The sequence below is a fragment of the Mesoplodon bidens genome (genome assembly GCF_964165515.1).
Source record: "Mesoplodon bidens genome assembly, contig: HAP1_SCAFFOLD_81, whole genome shotgun sequence".
NCBI classification, from domain to species: domain Eukaryota; kingdom Metazoa; phylum Chordata; class Mammalia; order Artiodactyla; family Ziphiidae; genus Mesoplodon; species Mesoplodon bidens.
In genome coordinates this window covers 1644058-1666959 of record NW_027672552.1, presented here as the reverse complement: position 1 = coordinate 1666959, position 22902 = coordinate 1644058, and the positions used below count along the sequence as shown (strand labels likewise).

The 22902-nt window shown below is 40.4% G+C and overlaps 1 long non-coding RNA gene across 2 annotated transcripts in view; it reads left to right on the top strand.

The window, feature by feature from the left end:
- Nucleotides 1–15445, top strand: part of LOC308610056 — a 97713-nt gene extending 82268 nt beyond the window's left edge. For both annotated transcript variants that reach the window (XR_014014411.1, XR_014014412.1), the window contains one exon: nt 15103–15445. This is a non-coding gene — a long non-coding RNA (uncharacterized lncRNA). The remainder of the gene's footprint in view (nt 1–15102) is intronic.
- The last annotated feature ends 7457 nt before the right edge of the window (nt 15446–22902 follow it).

Genomic DNA, 22902 nt, shown 5'->3' with positions numbered 1-22902 from the left:
AGTATGGTCCATTTAAGAAAACAAATTAATTGATGAAACCATCCCTAAGGAAGCCCAGACATTTCTCCATTGCATATTCTTGCCTCCTTTGTCATAGATTCATTGACCATAAGTGCATGGGTTTCTTTCTGGGCTCTCTATTCTGTTCCAGTGATCGATGTTTTTGTGCCAGTACCATACTCTTTTGATTACTGTAGGTTTGTAGCACAGTCTGAAGCCAGGGAGCATGATTCCTCCAGTTGTGTTCTTCTTTCTCAAGACTGTTTTAACTATTCAGGATCTTTTGTGTTTCCATACAAAGTTTAAAATTATTTGTTCTAGGTCTGTGGAAAATGCCCTTGATATGTTGATACAGACTGCATTGAATCCGTAGATTTCCTTGGGTATGATGGTCATTTTAACAATATTAATTCTTCCAATCCGTGACCATGGTATATCTTTCCAGCTGTTTGTGTCATCTTTAATTTCTTGTATCAGTGTCGTATAGTTCCCTGGGTACAGGTCTTTTACCTCCTTAGGCAGATTTATTCTTATGTATTTTATTCTTTTTTACGTGATTGTAAATGGGATTGTTTCCTTAATTTCTCTTTCTGATAGTTCACTGTTAGTGTATAGAAATACAATAGATTTCTATATATAAATTTTGTATGCTGCAAATTTACCAAGTTCATTTTTGAGCTCTAATAATTTTTTGATAGTGTCTTTCAGATTTTCTATGTATCCTGCCATCTGCCAACAGTGACAGTTTTATTTTTTCCTTTCCATTTTGGAGTCCTTTTATTTTTTTACTTTTCTTGTCTGATTGCTGTGGCTAGGACTTCCAAAACTACCTTCAATAAAAGTGGTGAGAGTGGGCATCCTTGTCTTGTTCCTGATCTTAGGGGAAATGCTTTCAGCTTTTCACCATTGAGTATGTTAGCTATGAGCTTGTCATATATGGCCTTTATTATGTTGAGGTATGTTCCCTCTATGCCCACTTTCTGGAGAGTTTTTACCATGAATGGATATTGAATTTTTTCAAAAGCTTTTTCTTCATCTATTGAGATGATCATATGGTCTTTAGTCTTCAGTTTGTTACTGTGATGATAAGAGACCTAAGACAGCTACAGAGGCTAAGTGACCTTTCCCTCCCTGAATTGGTAGGTATCCTTGTTCTGCCTTCTAATTGAGTTAGTATCTGAGTAAAGAACTGCCAGGTGTCATTTAGTTCACAGTACACTGCTGTGGCAATATAGAAATGAATTTGCCTAAATCATTTGGCTTTTCTAAATTATAGTAAATGAATATACTGAATGAATATTTCAACTTAAGGAAATGTTCTTAAAAATATATTAGTGTAGGCACTTCAGTGGAGAATTGTAAACAAAATAAATAATTCAGGTAAAATTAAAGTACACTCAGTTGTATCCAGTTTCCTCTTGTAAATCTCTCTTTTTCATGTGGGTGGACAGTCACTGGAGAATATCTGTCTTGGGGCTAAGGAAATCTAAGCCTTCTTGGCCACACTGTATTCTCTTATGTCGTTTAATAAAGACACCAGTTGGGTTGCTGAAAAAATAGTGGGAAAAATCAATCCCTCACATCCAAAGGGCAGCTCTTGAAAATATGTGGATTGTTGTAGTCGTTTTGCTCTTCTGGCCTCAGAAGTTCTAATCTTAACCTTAGCCCCTCATGCAGAGAGACTTTTTAAACCAATTCGCACATTACTCATTATGTGACTGTTGAATAAGAGAAACCCAGCTCTTTTCCTGTGCTTTCAACCAGTTATCTTCTTCAAAAATTTGTTTGGATTGTTATACCTTATTCTTGCCTGGCAAGGGACTTATGGGAAGGTTCTTATTGTTTGAAAGTTTGGTGCCAGTATCTGCAAAGAAAGAAGAAAGTAAAGAAGGAAAGGTGTGTTTATCAAACATCCCAATAGTGAAGGTGTGTGAAAGCAACTTCTGAAAAAGTGAATCTGTCCGAGTTTAGCCGTATTATTACATCTTATTTTATTCATTGAACATAAATAATTATCAGTGAATCCTTTCTAGATTTTCTAGTTTCCCAAAGTTCCCTGTATTCACATTCTAAGCTGAAAAATGGTATTTTAAGTCACTGCTCTCCACCTTATATTATTTATAATCACCCTCATGACCTCTTCCTTCAAAGAAACGTGATCCTGAGAAGTGTCCTTTGTTTGTCTTTGTGGAATAAGTGATGTGGATGCATCCTGGAGACCTGTGAGATGTTTAAATTGTGGCCTAATGAAACTAGGATGGAGAGTTCTGGAAAGATCTGGAAAGATGGCTGGTAGAGTGTGGCCAGATGTGGGAGAAGAGAGACGTACAGAGAGAGGGAGAGGAAATTTTCAGAGGGATAAAATTAAACAAATAATTCAATAAGTTTTGTTGTGTGGTGTGGGATGCAAGCCTTTCTCTCCCCCTTTCCTTCACAATCTCTTTGTTAAAGACTGTGTTTTTCATTAGTTTTACTAAGATAGGATTTGCCGTTTTCTTTGGATACTGAGAATGGACCCATGGAAACAGTTACATTTGGGTTATCTCTAACTATCTTTAATGAAGAACATAAATATTGGCCACTCTATCTATGCACATGCTATCACCATGCCTTTTTTGTTCTCTGTTCATATATCTAAGTCCTCTTCTTTGAGGTCAATCTCAAATCTCATCTGAAATGTACATTTATTGATAGATTCAACCCATAATGAACTGTCCCTTCTTTGTCCTCCTTAGGCTCTGATTATTTATAAAAACTCATTTTTGAACTTAGAAACTGTCCAATATGATATATTAGTTATTTCATCAGCATCTTTTATATCCTCAACACAGTTATAAGCTTTTGTGGGGCTGGGATCATACATTCTGTAATTTTTCTCAGTACTTACACTTACTTTGATAGAAAGCGCATTCATTCATCTAAACATCATTTATTGAGTGTTAATTAAATGTCTCAACTCAGTAAATATTGTTGGAATGAATGCATGCATGAATGAGGGAGTATGCAATAGGTAGCCTAATGTACCTCCCGATGTGAAAAAACCAAAAACATAAACACAAAAGCAAGCCAAAAAGTGGCCCAGGACTTTCTGTAAAATATCCTGCTTTTGTTGGATGAGGCCATGAAAATCAAGATGCTCCTGAAAGGTCTTAAGAGCTGACCAAGAATAGTAAACAATTGAAATTCTCTCAGGCTTATTCAACCCTATCACTGGACACATTTATACCTCTCAGGAATGTTATTAAAAGAAGAGATTAATAAAACTTTTATAGATGAGTTGTTAAATCTCTAAATATTTAAATCTTCATTTCCTCCTAGGTGTCTCTATTTTGGGTTTCAAAAGATTTCAAGAAACCACAGGATAATTAAAAAAATTAGACATTAGCTTTCTTACCTTCATGTTTTTTGATGGTAAACACATTTTATTTTCTCCATAGTGCTGCCCAATTTCCACCAGTACAGTTCTTAAGTGAATTTTGCTCTGGATGGTGGGATATATAAGATGTCAATGAATTGTTTGTATATGTTTTAGAATTCTTCAAAAGGGCCTGGCCATGGAAATGCATTGAATATTACTTAAATAAGTAAAGTAACTTCCTCAGAATTATTATTCTATTCTGGTTAGGATACTCTCTGCCCTGCTTTGTTAAAATTTCCCTCTAGAGTGGTTTTAATTTTGTTTCTGATAGGGTCCTAGGATTTATTGCCACACCCATCCTGCATCTGTTTTTCTTTGAATTACTCTCCTTGCATTTTCTGATTCCTACAGGGCCTTACAGGTTAGTGACAACCTGGCCATCACAACTCTGGGAAGGCCTACTTTTCAGAGGTGTTGATGTTTTCTGTACCTGAAGGTTTTCAAGAGATACCAATCTTCCTCACCACCTCCCTTGGCCCTCTTAATGGACTAAGCAGTTCCTCATGAAATTTCTGTAGGATATCTGTACTAACTTCTCAATATTGTTCCATCCTGGGTCTAAATTCCTGGCCTCAAGGTAATGTTAGATTTCTAGCTCCAGCCCCTATTTACATAAGGCCTATACTAAGGAACGGAACCCATAGACATCAGTCTGCTCTTATTTCTCTGGATTTAATTTCTCTGTTACTTTCTGAAACATGCAGGTGTTCCTTTCTTCCTTTTAATCTCAGCTATGTGCTTTTAACTTTTTCAAAATTGACCCAGAATTTACATGTGTCTCCAGTAAGAGTACATTAAATTGAGCTTAGTCTGCTCTTCTACTGGCATATTTGAGATCCAAATAATTTGCTACTTAACTGGATTCAGTTACCTGTATATTTCAGGCACCTAAAACTCACCATGTTCCAAATTTCCCCCTTTATTGTTAGTAATTTTCTTGGGAATCTGGATAACATTAGATGGAATAAAGTTAGTGAGTGGCCCAGGATTGCCTGAAATTTTGTTTGTCAGAGTGGCCAGGGAAAGTTAAGCAAAGAAGACAACCAAATGAAAAACAGAATCACATTATTATGGCTGAGACAAGATTCCATGCAGAGCTCTCTGTAGAACTGGGTTGGGTCATAACTTATGCCAGAGCTCTAGGTGGGGTTGACACCATCTCATGCCAAGCTCTCAGTTCTGGGCTAACGTCATCTCTGGTCCACTCTATGGAGTGGAGACTTTGGAGGAATGGCCAATGTGTTCTGAGGTGTAGGAAGAGGGAAATTGTGAACGTTACTTTCTAAATTGTGGAGGAACTAACCACTGTAAATGTGCCTTGAACTATGGTTTTTAATTTGACCAGTCAGATCAATGACTTTCCCCTTGAATGAAATGCTGCTACGTATATGAGCAGAAAAACAAAACTGGTATAAGGAATAGATAGCTAGTGGGAAGCAGCCGCAGAGCACAGGGAGATCAGCTGAGTGCTTTGTGACCACCTAGAGGGGTGAGATAGGGAGGGTGGAAGGGAGGGAGATGTAAGAGGGAAGAGATATGGGGACATATGTATATGTATAACTGATTTACTTTGTTATAAAGCAGAAACTAACACACCATTGTAAAGCAATTATACTCCAATAAAGATGTTAAAAAAAAAACTAGTATAAGGAGATGGAGAGACTGGGAGTCTTATTTTCCCAGCAATTCACTTTTCCTCGACCACAACCTTCCCTTGAGTCTCCTAGACCTTGGGGATGATCGCAACCCCTTGGGTTGGGTGATGGCAACCCCATCTTCACTAGAACCTCTATAGTTAACTTTGATTTTTCCCACTCCGTCTATCCATCCCATGTATGCAGTCAGACATTTGATCTTGGACTTTTACTGACAAAATATCCTTGAATATAACCATTTCTTTTCACTCCCACTGCTACTGCTTTTGTCACTGCCTTAACTAGGGCTTTATCTTTAAGTCCTTTATATAAATATATAAATAAAATATACAAATAAATAAAATATAATATTAATTCTGATGATTTTAAAGTCTTTTCTTGATAAAGACTTTTCCTGATAAAGATACACAATATCTTATATAAATATTGTTGTATTATCTGTTCCTTTCTTAGAATTTTAGTCATATGATTCTATCTCTTGGTATGTCTAGAACTTTTTGATTGAATGCTGACTATTTTATTTGTTTTTTTTTAATTTTTCTCAGTGGAAATGTTGTTTTGCTTCAAAATATTTTACTCTACCTGGAAATAGCAAATCTTCAAATTACAATTTTTTAAATGCTTTCAAATATCAATACTATAGGTGTCACAAAATCTAGAAAAATGACATTTGAAAATTAACTACTGCCAGATGTGTCTCTATAAGACTTTTTCCCAACTCTTGTAGCTATATATTCTTTAACTGCCTCCTCATATGACAGTTTATGTGTTTTAGAAATAAAATTTTAAGGAATAAACTTTGTAGTTTATAGACATAGATTTCTTTTAACATGGTTGATTAGAGTTTGCTTTTAGTTATTAATAGTTTAGAAAAGTTTATTTCAGCGTCACAATTTATTATTGATAATGTCACATCAATTTTCATTGTTAACTTTGAGAAAACCTCTATGGATTACTTCCTCATAAATATTTACTATTATAAATGCATTACTGATTTCAGTACTGCTATAGGATTGTGCATTACAGGAATTCTGATAAAATACTCATTCACACCATTCCATAACACACATTATTGATGGGGTATATTCTTTTATTTATTTATTTATTTATTTATTTTTGACTGTGTTGTGTCTTCGTTGCTGTGCGCAGTCTTTCTCTAGTTGCAGCGACTGGGGGATACTCTTTGTTGTGGTGTGCAGGCTTCTTATTGCGGTGGCTTCTCTTGTTGCAGAGCACGGGCTCTAGGCACGCAAGCTTCAGTAGTTGTGGCTCACAGTCTTAGTAGTTGTGGCTCACGGGCTCTAGAGAGCAGGCTCCATAGTTGTGGCACACGGTCTTAGTTGCTCCGTGGCATGTGGGATCTTCCCGGACCAGGGCTCAAACCCGTGTCCCCTGCATTGGCAGGTGGCTTCCTAACCACTGTGCCATCCGGGAAGCCCCTGGAGTATATTGGTGTTTTTTTTTTTTTTTTTTTTTTTTGCAGTATGCTGGCCTCTCACTGTTGTGGCCTCTCCCCGTTGCGGGGCACAGGCTCCGGACATGCAGGATCAGTGGCCATGGCTCACGGGCCTAGCCACTATGTGGTATTTGGGATCTTCCTGGACCAGGGCACGAACCCGTGTCCCCTGCATTGGCAGGCAGACTCTCAACCACTGCACCACCAGGGAAGCCCTGGAGTATATTCTTGACAGAAGGAAATTTCCGTTTTGACTAAGCATTGAAGAAACCTGAATCTTTGACTTATCTTTCACATGCCTGATGATTGAAATAATTTTCTGCAGAATAACTTCTGGTTTTATACTTTTCAGTTCTTTTTTTCTTCTTCAAATGCACATGCTTTGAGAGCTGTGAAGTGCAAGACATGGCTATATTGTAAGGTGGTTTTTGTCCTTACGCTTCTGTGTCTTGTGCTAGTTAAGTCAGTAGAGTAGTCAGTAAGAGTACTGGAAGTTATTCCTGTAATGGGATATTATATAGTCAATTACATATGGTGGTGTCTGAAAATCACGTAATAGCCTCACTTAAAACATCTCCTTAGCCGGATTTCAAAAAAGCCTGTGACCAATCCAATATGATCCAACATAGCGGACTATGATAGAAGAAAAATTGGCAAAGAAATAGACGCTGGTCTTACCTGATGGAAGTTAAAATATCTCACTTTTGGCAATTTTGCAAAAACATATAATTACATGAACTAATTTCTAGGGTTCTTCGTAGGACCTAAAAAGGAACCCATAGAGTTGTGGAACAACAATAGAAGCTACTGTGATGAGAAGCCCCGGCACCACAACAAAGAGTAGCCCCCGCTCGCCGCAACTAGAGAAAGCCTGCACGCAGCACTGAAGACCCAATGCAGCCAAAATAAAAATAAATAAATAAAAATAAATAAATTTATCTTTTAAAAAGTAATACTCAGGTTTGAGTCATGAGAAATTTGATGAGGAGAAATTAGCTAATGTTTTCAGAACTTTTAAAATATCAAACTCAGTCTCTAAGATTTTAGCATTATATACAACATCGGTTACTTATTAGTGGTTTGGGAAGGCCAATTTAAAATTTTCTCATCTTACTGTATTGAAATTCATGGCCCTAATGTTTTCCACGTTGACTATATGAATGATGAAGAAAAGTCAATCATGTATTTCATTTCCAACTGGACAGAAAACAATATTTTAAAAAGTGTTTGGACTACTGACTTTTGATTTCTTCTAAGGCAAATGGATAGGTAATTTTTATTCCCTGATTAGGAGAAAAATGGTGGAAGAGGGCAGGGTTAAGAATTAAGATTTCGAGTCGGAGCGCAGGGAGAGGACTGGGTCTGGCGGCAGGAAGAGAGCCTGAAGGGGTTAGTGCACCACGGCTAGCCCGGAGGGAGTCTGGGGAAAGGGTCTGGAGCTGCTGAAGAGGCAAGAGACTTTTTTCCCTTTTGTTTCCTGGTGCGCGAGGAGAGGGCATTAAGAGGGCTGCTTGGGGAAGCGCCGGAGTCAGGCGCGAGCCGCGGGTAAGGCGCGGACCTCGGACACAGGCGTCGGCCCCCGCCGCCGCCGCCGCCGCGGGGCCTGTGTGCGAGCGCGGGTCACTGTCCGCCCCGCCTTCCAGGGGGCCTGTGCACCCCGCCACTGCCGGGGTCCCGAGACCCGGGGACGGCTTTCCCGGGAAAGCGCACGGAGCGCCACGGGCTGCTGCAACGTCACGCCGGCCTCTGCCGCCGCAGGCCCGCCCCACACTGCGCGCCCCTCCCTCCCCTCTGCCTGAGTGAGCCAGAGCCCCCGAATCAGCGGCTCCTTTAAACCCGTCCTGTCTGAGCGAAGAACGGACGCCCTCCGGCGACCTACGCGCAGAGGCGGGGCCAGGTCCAAGGCTGAGACCTGGGAGCTGTGAGAGCAGAGACAGGGAAATCTCTCTGTGCAGCCTCGGAGGCAGCGGATTAAAGCTCCACGGTCCATTTGATGGGCCCTGCGTCTGTGGAGTGCATGAATGGACAGCGAATCATCCCAAATTGAGGAAGTGGACTTTGAGGACAAGATTTAAGACTTTCCCCCCTTTTCCTCTTTTTACAACGAATTATTCCAAATTAAGGAGGTGGACTTAGAGAGCAAGATTTCAGACTTCTCGCCCTTTTCCTCTTTTTACAACGTATTATCCCAAATTGAGGAGGTGGAATTGGAGAGCAAGATTTTTGATTTTTCCCCCTGCTCTCTTTTTGTGAATGTGTATGTGTATTCTTCTGTGTAAGATTCTCTCTGTATAGCTTTGCTTCCACCATATGTCCCAGGGTTCTATCGGTCCGTTTTTTTGTTTTTTTGGTTTTTTTTTCAATAATTACTTTCTAATTTTAATAACGCTACTATATTTCATACTTTATTCTATTTTACTTTACCTGCTCTTTCTTTTTTTCCTACCTTCCCTTCCTCCCTCCCTCCTTCCACTCCTCCTTTCCTTCTTTCTTTTTCTTTCCTCCCTCCCTCCCTCCCACCCTTCTTCTTTCCACTTTCTTTTTCTTTCCTTCCTCCCTCCCTCCCTCCTGTCTTTCTTCCTTTCCTTCCTCCCTCCCTCCCTCCTTTCTTTCCTTCTTTCTTTCCATCCTTCCTCCCTCCCTCCCGCCTTTCTTTCTTTCTTCCTTCCTTCCTTTCTTCCCTTCTTCCTTTCTTTCCCTCTCTCTTTCTTTCTTCTACTAATTCTTTCTTTCTACTTTTTCTCCCTGTTATTCTGAGCCGGGTGGATGAAAGGCTCTTGGTACTGCAGCCAGGAGCCAGCGCTGTGCCTCTGAAGTGGGAGAGCCAACTTCAGGACACGGGTCCACAAGAGACCTCCCAGCTCCACATAATATCAAGCAGCGAAAATCTCCCAGAGATCTCCATCCCAACACCAGCACCCAGCTTCAGTCAACGACCAGCAAACTACAGTGCGGGTCACCCTATGCCAAGCAACTAGCAAGGCAGGAACACAACCCCACCCATTAGCAGAGAGGCTACCTAAAAACATAATAAGGCCATAGGCACCCCAAAACACACCACCAGACGTGGACCTGTCCACCAGAAAGACAAGATCGAGCCTCAACCACCAGAGCACAGGCATTAGTCCCCCCCACCAGGAAGCCTACACAACCTACTGAAACAACCTTAGCCACTGGGGTCAGACACCAAAAACAACGGGAACTACGAATCTGCAGCCTGCAAAAAGGAGACCCCAAACACAGTAACATAAGCAAAATGAGAAGACAGAAAAACAGCAGGTGAAGGAGCAAGATAAACACCTACCAGACCTAACAAATGAAGAGGTAATAGGCAGTCTACCTGAAAAAGAATTCAGAATAATGATAGTAAAGCTGATCCAAGATTCTATTTCCAAGATCCATAATCTTGGAAATAGAATAGACAAAATGCAAGAAACAGTTAACAAGGACCTAGAAGAACTAAAGATGAATCAAGCATCGATTAAAAACACAATAAATGAAATGAAAAATACTCTAGATGGGATCAATAGCAGAATAACTGAGGCAGAAGAACGGATAAGTGAGGTGGAAGATAAAATAGTGGAAATAACTGATGCAGAGCAAAATAAAGAAAAAAGAATGAAAAGAACAGAGGACAGTCTCAGAGACCTCTGGGACAACATTAAATGCACCAACATTCGAATTATAGGGGTTCCAGAAGAAGAAGAGAAAAAGAAAGGGACTGAGAAAATATTTGAAGAGATTATAGTTGAAAACTTCCCCAATATGGGAAAAGAAATAGTTAATCAAGTCCAGGAGGCACAGAGAGTCCCATACAGAATAAATCCAAGGAGAAATACACCAAGACACATATTAATCAAACTGTCAAAAATTAAACACAAAGAAATCATATTAAAAGCAGCAAGGGAAAAACAACAAATAACACACAAGGGAATCCCCATCAGGTTAACAGCTGATCTCTCAGCAGAAACTCTACAAGCCAGAAGGGAGTGGCAGGACATAATTAAAGTGATGAAGGAGAGAAACCTGCAACCAAGATTACTCTACCCAGCAAGGATCTCATTCAGATTTGATGGAGAAATTAAAACCTTTACAGACAAGCAAAAGCTGAGAGAGTTCAGCACCACCAAACCAGCTTTACAACAAATGCTAAAGGAACTTCTCTAGGCAAGAAACACAACAGAAGGAATATACCTACAATAACGAACCCAAAGCAATTAAGGAAATGGGAATAGGAACATACATATCAATAATTACCTAAATGTAAATGGACTAAATGCTCCCACCAAAAGACACAGATTGGCTGAATGGATACAAAAACAAGACCCATATATATGCTGTCTACAAGAGACCCACTTCAGACCTAGAGACACATACAGATTGAAAGTAACGGGATGGAAAAAGATATTCCATGCAAATGGGAATCAAAAGAAAGCTGGAGTAGCAATTCTTATATCAGACAAAATAGACTTTAAAATAAAGACTATTAGAAGAGACAAAGAAGGACACTACATAACGATAAAGGGATCAATCCAAGAAGAAGATATAACAATTGTAAATATTTATGCACCCAACATAGGAGCACCTCAATACATAAGGCAAATACTAACAGCCATAAAAGGGGAAATCGACAGTCACACAATCATAGTAGGGGACTTTAACACCCCACTTTCACCAATGGACAGATCATCCAAAATGAAAATAAATAAGGAAACACAAGCTTTAAATGATACATTAAACGAGATGGACTTAATTGATATTTATAGGACATTCCATCCAAAAACAACAGAATACACATTTTTCTCAAGTGCTCATGGAACATTCTCCAGAATAGATCATATCTTGGGTCACAAATCAAGCCTCGGTAAATTTAAGAAAATTGAAATTGTATCAAGTATCTTCTCCGACCACAATGCTATGAGACTAGACATCAATTACAGGAAAAGATCTGTAAACAATACAAACACTTGGAGGCTAAACAATACACTACTCAATAATGAAGTGATCACTGAAGAAATCAAAGAGGAAATTAAAAAATACCTAGAAACAAATGACAATGGAGACACGACGACCCAAAACCTATGGGACGCAGCAAAAGCAGTTCTAAGGGGGAAGTTTATAGCAATACAATCCCACCTTAAGAAACAGGAAGCATTTCGAGTAAACAACCTGACCCTGCACCTAAAGCAATTAGAGAAAGAAGAACAAAAATACCCCAAAGCTAGCAGAAGGAAAGAAATCATAAAGATCAGATCAGAAATAAATGAAAAAGAAATGAAGGAAACGATAGCAAAGATCAACCAAACTAAAAGCTGGTCCTTTGAGAAGATAAACAAAATTGACAAACCATTAGCCAGACTCATCAAGAAAAGAAGGGAGAAGACTCAAATCAATAGAATTAGAAATGAAAAAGGAGAAGTAACAACTGACACTGCAGAAATACAAAAGATCATGAGAGATTACTATAAGCAACTCTCTGCCAATAAAATGGACAACCTGGAAGAAATGGACAAATTCTTAGAAATGCACAACCTGCCAAGACTGACTCAGGAAGAAATAGAAAATATGAATAGACCAATCACAAGCACTGAAATTGAAACTGTGATTAAAAATCTTCCATCAAACAAAAGCCCAGGACCAGATGGCTTCACAGGTGAATTCTATCAAACATTTAGAGAAGAACTAACACCTATCCTTCTCAAACTCTTCCAAAATATAGCAGAGGGAGGAACACTCCCAAACTCATTCTACGAGGCCGACATCACCTTGATACCAAAACCAGGCAAGGATGTCACAAAGAAAGAAAACTACAGGCCAATATCACTGATGAACATAGATGTAAAAATCCTCAACAAAATACTAGCAAACAGAATCCAACAGCACATTCAAAGGATCATACACCATGATCAAGTGGGGTTTATTCCAGGAATGCAAGGATTCTTCAATATACGCAAATCAATCAATGTGATACACCATATTAACAAGTTGAAGGAGAAAAACCATATGATCATCTCAATAGATGCAGAGAAAGCTTTCGACAAAATTCAACATCCATTTATGATAAAAACCCTGCAGAAAGTAGGCATAGAGGGAACTTTCCTCAACATAATAAAGGCCATATATGACAAACCCACAGCCAACATTGTCCTCAATGGTGCAAAACTGAAACCATTTCCACTAAGATCAGGAACAAGACAAGGCTGCCCACTCTCACCACTCTTATTCAACATAGTTTTGGAAGTTTTAGCCACAGCAATCAGAGAAGAAAAGGAAATAAAAGGAATCCAAATTGGAAAAGAAGAAGTAAAGCTGTCACTGTTTGCAGATGACATGATACTATACATAGAGAATCCTAAAGATGCTACCGAAAAACTACTAGAGCTAATCAATGAATTTGGTAAAGTAGCAGGATACAAAATTAATGTACAGAAATCTCTGGCATTCCTGTACACTAATGATGAAAAATCTGAAAATGAAATCAAGAAAACACTCCCATTTACCATTGCAACAAAAAGAATAAAATATCTAGGAATAAACCTACCTAAGGAGACAAAAGACCTGTATGCAGAAAATTATAAGACACTGATGAAAGAAATTAAAGATGATACAAATAGATGGAGAGATATACCATGCTCCTGGATTGGAAGAATCAATATTGTGAAAATGACTCTACTACCCAAAGCAATCTACAGATTCAATGCAATCCCTATCAAACTACCACTGGCATTTTTCACAGAACTAGAACAAAAAATTTCAAAATTTGTTTGGAAAAACAAAAGGCCCCGAATAGCCAAAGCAATCTTGAGAACGAAAAACGGAGCTGGAGGAATCAGGCTCCCTGACTTCAGGCTACACTACAAAGCTACAGTAATTAAGACAGTCTGGTACTGGCATAAAAACAGAAAGACAGATCAGTGGATCAGGATAGAAAGCCCAGAGATAAACCCACGCATATATGGCCAACTTATCTTTGATAAAGGAGTCAGGAATGTACAGTGGAGAAAGGACAGCCTCTTCAATAAGTGGTGCTGGGAAAACTGGACAGGGACATGTAAAAGTTTGAGATTAGATCATTCCCTAGCACCATACACAAAAATAAGCTCAAAATGGATTAAAGACTTAAATGTAAGGCCAGAAACTATCAAACTCTTAGAGGAAAACATAGGTAGAACACTCTATGACATAAATCACAGCAAGATCCTTTTGGACCCACCTCCTAGAGAAATGGAAATAAAAACAAAGATAAACAAATGGGACCTAATGAAACTTCAAAGCTTTTGCACAGCAAAGGAAACCATAAACAAGACCAAAAGACAACCCTCAGAATGGGAGAAATTATTTGCAAATGAAGCAACTGACAAAGGATTAATCTCCAAAATTTATAAACAGCTCATGCAGCTCAACATCAAAAAAACAAACAACCCAATCCAAAAATGGGCAGAAGACTTAAATAGGCATTTCTCCAAAGTACATATACAGACTGCCAACAAACACATGAAAGAATGCTCAACATCATTAATCATTAGAGAAATGCAAATCAAAACTACAATGAGATATCATCTCACACCAGTAGGAATGGCCATCAACAAGAAATCTAGAAACAATAAATTCTGGAGAGGGTGTGGAAAAAAGGGAACACTCTTGCACTGCTGGTGGGAATGTGAATTGGTACAGCCACTATGGAGAACAGTATGGAGGTTCCTTAAAAAACTACAAATAGAACTACCATATGACCCAGCAATCCCACTACTAGGCATATACCCTGAGAAAACCATAATTGAAAAAGAGACCTGTACCAAAATGTTCATTGCAGCTCTATTCACAATAGCCCGGAGCTGGAAACAACCTAAGTGTCCATCATCGGATGAATGGATAAAGAAGATGTGGCACGTATATACAATGGAATATTACTCAGCCATAAAAAGAAACGAAACTGAGCTATTTGTAATGAGGTGGATAGACCTAGAGTCTGTCATACAGAGTGAAGTAAGTCAGAAAGAGAAAGACAAATACCGTATGCTAACACATATATACGGAATTTAAAAAAAAATGTCATGAAGAACCTAGGGGCAAAACGGGAATAAAGACACAGACCTACTTGAGAATGGACTTGAGGATATGGGGAGGGGGAAGGGTAAGCTGTGACAAAGCGAAAGAGAGGCATGGACATATATACACTACCAAACGTAAGGTAGATAGATAGTGGGAAGCAGCCGCAGAGCACAGGGAGATCAGCTCGGTGCTTTGTGACCGCCTGGAGGGGTGGGATGGGGAGGGTGGGAGGGAGGGAGATGCATGAGGGAAGGGATGTGGGAACAGATGTATATGTATGACTGATTCACTTTGTTATAAAGCAGAAACTAATAAAAAAAAAAGAATTAAGATTTCAAGGGCATGAGAGGTAGATGGCCAACCAGAGTTCCTAAGGTTCGGTGCCTGTAACTGTTGCCGCTGCTTAATCCTGCCAAAGCAGTGGTACGGCTGCTGCGCTCATGTTTGCTACCTCTAGAAACATTCTTGCCAGTAGTGGCGGCAGCGGGACTCAATTACCCCCTTTTTTTCACTCTCTCCAGAAGCTCCAGATGGCGTCTTACGTGGGCAATGTGGCCGACAGCACAGAACCGACGAAACGTATGCTTTCCTTCCAAGGGTTAGCTGAGTTGGCACATCGAGAATATCAGGCAGGAGATTTTGAGACAGCTGAGAGACACTGCATGCAGCTCTGGAGACAAGAGCCAGGCAATACTGGTGTACTTTTATTACTTTCATCTATACACTTCCAGTGTCGAAGGCTGAACAGATCTGCCCACTTTAGTACTCTGGCAATTAAACAGAACCCTCTTCTGGCAGAAGCCTATTCGAATTTGGGGAATGTGTACAAGGAAAGAGGGCAGTTTCAGGAAGCAACTGAGCATTACCAGCATGCATTGCATCACAAACCAGATTTCATCGATGGTTATATTAACCTGGCAGCCGCATTGGTAGCAGCAGGCAACATGGAAGGGGCAGTACAAGCTTATGTCTCTGCTCTTCAGTAAAATCCTGATTTGTACTGTGTTCGCAGTGACCTTGGGAACCTGCTCGAAGCCCTGGGTGGCTTGGAAGAAGCCAAGGCATGTTATTTGAAAACAATTGAGACACAACCGAACTTTGCAGTAGCTTGGAGTAATCTTGGCTGTGTTTTCAATGCGCAAGGGGAGATTTGGCTTGCAATTCATCACTTTGAAAAGGCTGTCACCCTTGACCCCAATTTTCTGGATGCTTATATCAATTTAGGAAATGTCTTCAAAGAGGCACGGATTTTGGACAGGGCTGTGGCAGCTTACCTTCGTGCCCTAAGCTTGAGTCCAAATCATGCAGTGGTACATGGCAACCTGGCTTGTGTATACTATGAGCAAGGCCTGATGGATCTGGCAATAGACACCTACAGGCGAGCTATTGAATTGCAACCACATTTCCCTGATGCTTACTGCAACCTAGGAAACGCTCTCAAAGAGAAGGGCAGTGTTGCTGAAGCAGAAGATTGTTATCATACAGCTCTCCGGCTGTGTCCCACCCATGCAGACTCTCTGAATAACCTAGCCAATATCAAAGGAGAACAGGGAAACAGTGAAGAGGCAGTTCGCTTGTATCGTAAAGCATTAGAACTCTGCCCAGACTTTGCTGATGCCCATTCAAATTTAGCAAGTGTATTGAAGCAGCAGGGAAAACTTCAGGAAACTCTGATGCATTATAAGGAGGCTATTCGAATCAGTCCTACCTTTGCTGATGCCTACTGTGATATGGGAAACACCCTACGGGAGATGCAGGATGTTCAGGGAGCCTTGCAGTGTTATACTCGTGCCGTTCAGATCAGCCCTGCATTTGCGGATGCCCACAGCAATCTGGCTTCCATTCACCACGATTCAGGGAATATTCCAGAAGCAATTGCTTCTTATCGCACTGTTCTGAAGCTTCAACCTGATTTTTCTGACGCTTATTGTAATTTGGCTCATTGCCTGCAGGTTGTCTGTGATTGGACAGACTATGATGAGCGAATGAAGAAGTTGGTCAGCATTGTGGCTGACCAGTTGAAGAAGAATAGGTTGCCTTCTGTGCAGCCTCATCATAGTATGCTCTATCCTCTTTCTCATGGCTTCAGGAAGGCTATTGCTGAGAGGCATGGGAACCTCTGCTTGGCTAATATAAGTGTCCTTCATAAACCACCGTATGAACATCCAAAAGACTTGAAGCTCAGTGATGGTCGACTGCGTGTAGGATACGTGAGTTCTGACTTTGGGAATCATCCTACTTCTCATCTTATGCAGTCTATTCCAGGCATGCACAATCCTGATAAATTTGAGATACTCTGTTATGCCCTGAGCCCACATGATGGCACAAACTTCCGAGCGAAGGTGATGGCAGAAGCCAATCATTTCATTGATCTTTCTCAGATTCCATGCAATGGGAAAGCAGCTGATTGCATCCATCAAGATGGTATACACATCCTTCTAAATATGAATGGTTATACCAGGGGTGCTTGAAATGAACTCTTTGCTCTCAGGCCAGCTCCTATTCAGGCAATGTGGCTGGGGTACCCTGGGACTAGTGGCGTGCTTTTCATGGATTATATCATCACTGATCAGGAAACTTCACCTGCTGAAGTTGCTGAGCAGTATTCTGAGAAACTGGCTTATATGCCCTATACTTTCTTTATTGGTGATCATGCTAATATGTTCCCTCAGCTGAAGAAAAAAGCCGTCATCGATTTTAAGTCCAATGGGCACATTTATGACAATTGGATTGTGCTGAATGGCATCGACCTCCAAGCATTTCTTGATAGTCTATCAGATGTGCAAATAGTCAAGATGAAATGTCCTGATGGAGAAGACAACGCAGACAGCAGTAATACAACTCTTAATATGCCTGTCATTCCTATGAATACTGTTGCAGAAGCGGTTATTGAAATGATTAACAGAGGACAAATTCAGATTACAATTAATGGATTCAGTATAAGCAATGGACTGGCAACTACCCTGATCAACAATAAGGCTGCCACTGGAGAGGAGGTTCCCCATACCATTATTGTAACTGCACGTTCTCAGTACGGGTTACCGGAAGATGCCATTGTGTACTGTAACTTTAATCAGTTATACAAAATTGACCCATCTACTTTGCAGATGTGGGCAAATATTCTGAAGCGTGTTCCCAATAGTGTACTGTGGCTGTTGCGTTTTCCAGCAGCAGGAGAAGCTAATATTCAACAGTACGCACAAAATATGGGCCTTCCCCCGAACCGTATCATTTTTTCCCCTGTTGCTCCTAAAGAGGAACATGTTCGTAGAGGCCAGCTGGCTGATGTGTGCTTGGACACTCCGCTCTGTAATGGACACACCACAGGGATGGACGTCCTTTGGGCAGGGACCCCCATGGTGACTATGCCAGGAGAGACTCTTGCTTCCCGAGTTGCAGCTTCCCAGCTCACTTGTTTAGGCTGTCTTGAGCTGATTGTTAAAAATAGACGAGAATATGAAGAGATAGCTGTGAAACTGGGAACTGATGTAGAATACCTGAAGAAAATTCGTGGCAAAGTCTGGAAGCAGAGAACATCTAGCCCTCTGTTCAACACCAAACAATACACAATGGAACTAGAGCAGCTCTATCTACAGATGTGGGAGCATTATGCAGCTGGCAACAAACCTGATCACATGATTAAGCCTGTTGAAGTCACTGAGTCGGCCTAAATAATGACTGTGTGCCCAGGAGAATTACCCCTGTAGCTGAGCCTCAACCTTCTGGGGGAAAGGGAACTACTTTTTCAGTATCATGTTGCAGATGGGTGACACACAATGATAAGAAATAGCACAGCCAGACTTGCTTCCTGCATGATCATGACAGGGAGAGACACAAGAGATGGGAAACTGCTGTTCCACAAGGAGATTCCATCGAATTTTGCCGCAGCCAGGTGTCTGGAAGGTCTGGAAGGTAAGTCTGGCAGGTCTGATCTCCCTTGGTCTTCCAGGGGATGGATGGTTAGTGTGGAAGGGAGATGGAGATTGCCCAGCCGTTTTGTGATTATCATGGATTGATTGAGTCTTCTGAATTAATTTTTTTCTTTCTATTTTGGGTATGGGAGCTTTTAAAAATGTTTGGTTTCAGGTATTTTTATTCATGTGAAGTGTATATGATTCTCTTGAGATAAGATATTAAGCTGAACTATTCCTTGTTTTAGTTTCTGAACTCTACAGATAAATGGGGACTTTGCTGGTGTAGTCTTTTTATAGGTTTTATAAACTGCTTGAGCCTATATCAGTCATTTTAGTGTCTGACATAACGTTTGGAACTCTCAGTGCTTTTTTGGTTTGTAGATGATGGCTTCAATTCTTTTTCTGGTCCGTTTCCTTCTTCCCTTCCCCCCACTGTAAAAATTCTCCTGTAACTTGGCTAACAAAAAACCAAGTCTGATTCAAAACCTCCCAGAGTGTTTCTCTTAAACACATCATCGGGTGCCAAATGAAGATTCTTAGGAGTGCTTATTAATTATGAAGGGCACAGTTGTGGTACTGTCACTGATGATAAAAATAATGGATTTTTGGCCTAGAGTTTTGTCCTATTTCACCAGTGTTTTACTGTTGACTGCCCCTCTATGTTGCTTCCAAAGGTGATAGTGTGTGATAAGATGTTTACTTTCATTTCTAAAGTTTGTTTTTTTTTTAGGTGAGTCCTGTTCTTCCTTTTTCTTTCAGCAGAAATGAAATTCCAGGTAAGTATAAGTATTCAAATATTTGATCAGTAATTCACAGTTATCTCCAGTACATTAAATAACTTTCATCAAAAAACATGTTATAGGTAAAAAGCTCTGAAGGACCAGCTATGTATATGATAATTATGTTTCAGGCCTTCTAGGGTATTATATATAATAACTTGTCTTCTGGTCGTGGTCTTGAAGTCTTTATGGATTCAGCCTCAGTAGTAGCGAACTGCACTGCTACTTGGTTTGGAGTACAAATTAGGCTTTAACCCTCCTGGAGGTTGAATTTTTGGTATTGAAAACCATAGGAATGAAATTATTGTATTTCAACAAAGGATCGAGGGCTTGAGGCTTAAAGAAGCCAACATATGTGTGGGAAGCAGTCAGCCTTGAGAGCACCTTCGGACATGCCAGGCATGCCGCTGCTGCTCGAAGGGACTGTCCCTACTTGTTCCCCTCCTTGTTCCAATCCATGGGAGATAAATCACCAGGGCCCAGAAATCAGAAAGAAAGTAGAATGAGACAAGCAAAGCTGTCTCCCCGCTGCACATGCAGGTTATTTTGGATGATTCTGGGTTTATGGGTTTTCTCCCAGGGAAGTTAACCTTGAGCCGAGACAGTCATTAGATAATGTAAACCACCGTCTGGCAACCTTCCCTTTTCTAGTCTATATAATCTGCACCTGTAGCATAATGAAACTTACCTTGCAACCATCAGTTGTCTTGGTCCTTCTGACCCCATTCGTTGGTGCTACTTCAGTTCCTTACCCCGTCCCTTCTGACCCTGGGCGGTGAAATCCTCTTTCTGAGGCTGGTCCATGGCAAGTGGCGCCCGAACAGGGACCTGAAGCGTGAAGCCAATTAAAAGGAAAAGAAAGTGCAGGTAAGAGAACCCTTATGCAAAATATGTGTGGCCACGAGTAAAAGTGAAACTAATAGAGGCATAAGGCAACAGTCAGAAGTAAAATAAGATGGGGCAAAAAGGCTCAAAGGAGCGTGAATTATTTGCTCAGGTTTTACTTTCGATGCTTATAGCTCGGGGTAATAAAGTTTCTACCTCAGAGTTGACTGAATTTTTGCAGCATATCCATGATGTATCTCCCTGGTTTCCTGATGGCGACTCTGTGACATAGAAATCTGGCCGAAAGTTGGAGAAGATTTAAAAAATTATTATGAGTCTCGAGGGCCTACTCATACTGCTGTTGTTACATTTAGTTTGTGGAATCTGATAAAAATATGTTTAGGTTCTTCTCATGATAGTGTTGATTTGAATGTAAAGTCAGAAAAACATAAGCCTCTGACAGAAGACAAGACTGTATTATCAGCTACTGTGTCGCCACTTCCTAAACCGAAAGAGCTAATTAATTTAAATATTTCAGATGAAGAGGAACATTTTGACTTAACCGATGAGGCTTTTAAACATAAAAGAGAGAGAAAAAAAAACATAAAAGAGAGAATCATCCTGAGGATGATCTTCTAATGGCTATGATAGATAAGTCAGTGAAAAAGCTGCACATTAGTAAGGACTGTCTTCCTCAAAAATCTACATCTGTAAAAATGCTCAGTCTCTTGCAACGTGCTGTATAAGCAGCAATAAAATGAGGAGAAGATCCTATTTTCTGTTGTCCTGTCATAGAAAGACCTGATCCTAATAATCCTCAACAGGCTATTAGGGAGCATCAGGCTCTTCCTTTTAAAGTTTTGAAAGATTTGAAATCTGCTTGTGCTCAATATGGGCCCACTGCTCCTTTTACTACTGCTATGGTTGACACTATTGCAGGAGAAGCTCTTTCCCCCGCTGATTGGAAGTCTATTGCACGAGCTTGTTTAAATGGTGGAGATTATTTAATATGGAAGTTTGATTTTTATGAACGGGCTGCTGAACAAGCAGAAAAGAATGCTACCCATGATATTCCAGTGGATTATCATATGCTGATTGGGGAAGGACCATATATTTCTTTACAAGATCAATTAACTTATACCTTTGTTGCTTATCCTCAAATAAATCATTTGGCATTACAAGGCTGGAGGAAATTACCTTCTACACACAAAACTGAGGATCTTTCAAAAATGAGACAGGGACCTGATGAACCATATGCTGATTTTGTAGATAGATTGTTACAGGCGGTGGGGAGACTCATTGTGGATGGACTCACTGGTACAATTGTAGTGAAGCAACTTGCTTTTGAAAACGCTAATAATGCATGTCAGGCTGCGATTCGACCTTGGAGAAAACGGGGAACACTGGAGGATTATATTCGCCTTTGTGCAGACATTGGGCCTGCTTATATACAGGGTGCTGCTATGGCTGCAGCATTAACTAAAGTGAGGTTTAAAAACAATCAAAAGAGAACAAAGACTAGTTTTCAATGCGGAAAGGCAGGTCATTTTGCTGGAGAATGTGGATCTTTTCATTGTAACCCTGCTCCTTCCTTCCCTACTCAAAAACCTCCAGATGGTCAGAAAATCCCTGGTTTATGCCCTAAATGCAATAGGGGAAAATGTTGGGCACGAGATTGTCACTCAGTGGCCCACAGGGATGGGACACCACTGTCGGGAAACACCTCCCGGGGCCTTCCCCGGCCCCAACAAATAATAGGGGCAACGTCTGTGTATCCTCCTCAAACTATCAATCAGACATTAACCAAAAACAAAAACATACAATATCTTCGCTCTCCAGAGCAACAGCAGGAAGCACAGGACTGGACCTCAGTACCTCCGCCAGATATGTATTAGCTCCTGAAATGGGTCCTCAGGCCCTCTCTATGGGCATCTATGGACCTTTACCCAAGGGTTTGATTGGACTATTATTGGGAAGAAGTAGTGTCGCCATGAAGGGTTTAACTATTATGCCAGGACTCATAGACTCTGACTACGAAGGAGAAATAAAAATCATGGCACAAACTATTAAAAATATAATAACGATTTCTCCTGGTGATAAAATTGCACAATTGCTACTTTTGCCCTTTGTACCTCGTGGACAAATTTTACAACATCAAAAGAGAGAAACAAAGGCTTTTGGATCATCTAGTGCTGCCTACTGGATTCAGAAGATAGGGAAAGAACGTCCAGAAATGAAATGAACCATGAATGGAAAGGTTTTTTCAGGTTTGTTAGACACTGGAGCTGATGTCTCTGTTATGACGCAGATGTACTGGCCTAAACATTGGCCCGTTAGTCCTATTATTACAGAACTTCAAGGAATAGGACAGCGTTCTTCTCCTATGCAAAGTAGTCAGTTATTATTATGGCAAGATAGTGAGGGCCATTCAGGATACTTCCAGCCTTATGTTTTGCCTGGGCTGCCTTTAAACCTCTTGGGCCAAGATATATTAAAAGAAATGGGAGTATTACTTTATAGTCCAAATTCTCAAGTCTCTAATATGGTGTTGGATCAAGGATTTCTTCCCACAAAAAGGGCTGGGAACAAATCAAAAAGGAACTGTCTATCCTATTGATGTGAAAATAAAAAGTGATAGACAAGGTTTGGGTTTTTCTTAGGGGCCTTGGATTCTCCTCCACTCACTGCTGATCCAATTACTTGGCTGAGTGATGACCCTGTATGGGTGGACCAATGGCCCCTCACAAAGGAGAAATTAGAAGCTGCAGAACAATTAGTACTGGAACAATTAGGGCATTTAGAA